Source organism: Octopus sinensis, linkage group LG5, assembly GCF_006345805.1.
Source record: "Octopus sinensis linkage group LG5, ASM634580v1, whole genome shotgun sequence".
Classification (NCBI taxonomy): Eukaryota; Metazoa; Mollusca; class Cephalopoda; order Octopoda; family Octopodidae; genus Octopus; species Octopus sinensis.
In genome coordinates this window covers 128,705,545-128,706,636 of record NC_043001.1, presented here as the reverse complement: position 1 = coordinate 128,706,636, position 1,092 = coordinate 128,705,545, and positions in this window count along the sequence as shown.

Sequence of the window (1,092 nt, the reverse complement as noted above, 5' to 3'; positions counted from 1 at the left end):
GACATATCAAGAATTTTAGGGAAAAATTTTCAAAAGCTTTTTCCGGAGATTGCCGAAAATTGCCGGGAATTGACGGAAATTATCATAAATTGCCGGAAATTGGCGGAGATTTCCGGAAATTACCGGAGATTGCTGGAAATTGCCGGAGATTGGCGGATATAGCCGGACATTTCCAAAATCCCAGAAGCTTTTCTCCTTCTCAAAGTTGAAGTACTGTAACAAGAATTTCCGGGAAAAATTTTGGTAGAAAATTTTCAAAAATTTTGGGGAATAATTTTCAAAAATTTTGGGGAGTAATTTTCAAAAATTTTTGGCGAAAATTTTCAAAAATTTTTGGAGAAAGTTTTCATAAATTTTTGGCGAAAATTTTCAAAAATTTTTGGGGTAAATCTTCAAAAATTTTCAAGAATTTTTCCGGAGATTGCCAAGAATTGCCGCACATTGCAGAAATTGCCGGGAATTGACGGAAATTGCCGGAGATTGTCGGAAATTAACGGAGATTGCCGGAAATTGCCGGAGATAGCTGGACATATCAAGAATTTTGGGGAAAAAATTTTGAAAGATTTTGGTAGAAAATTATCAAAAATTTTTGGGAATGATTTAAAAAAATTTTTGGGCAGTTTTCAAAAATCTTCGGCAAAAATTTTCAAAAATTTTGTGGAAAAATTTTCAAAACATTTTTCCGAAGATTGCCGAGAATTGCCGCACGTTGCCGGAAATTGACGGGAATTGACGGAAATTTTGGCTAAGAATTTTCAAAACATTTTTCCGTAGATTGCCAGAAATTGGCGGGGATTGTCGGAAATTAACGGAGATTGCCGGAAATTATCGGAGATTGTCGGAAATTAACGGAGATTGCCGGAAATTATCGGAGATTGTCGGAAATTAACGGAGATAGCCGGAAATTAACGGAAATTGCCGGATATTGGCAGAGATAGCTGGACATATCAAGAATATTGCGGAAAAAATTTTGAAAGATTTTTAAGGAAAATTTTCAAAAATTTTGGGGAATAATTTTCAAAACTTTTGCGGGAAAATTTTCAAAAATTTTGCGCGAAAATTTTCAAAAATTTTGGGGGTAAATTTTCAAAA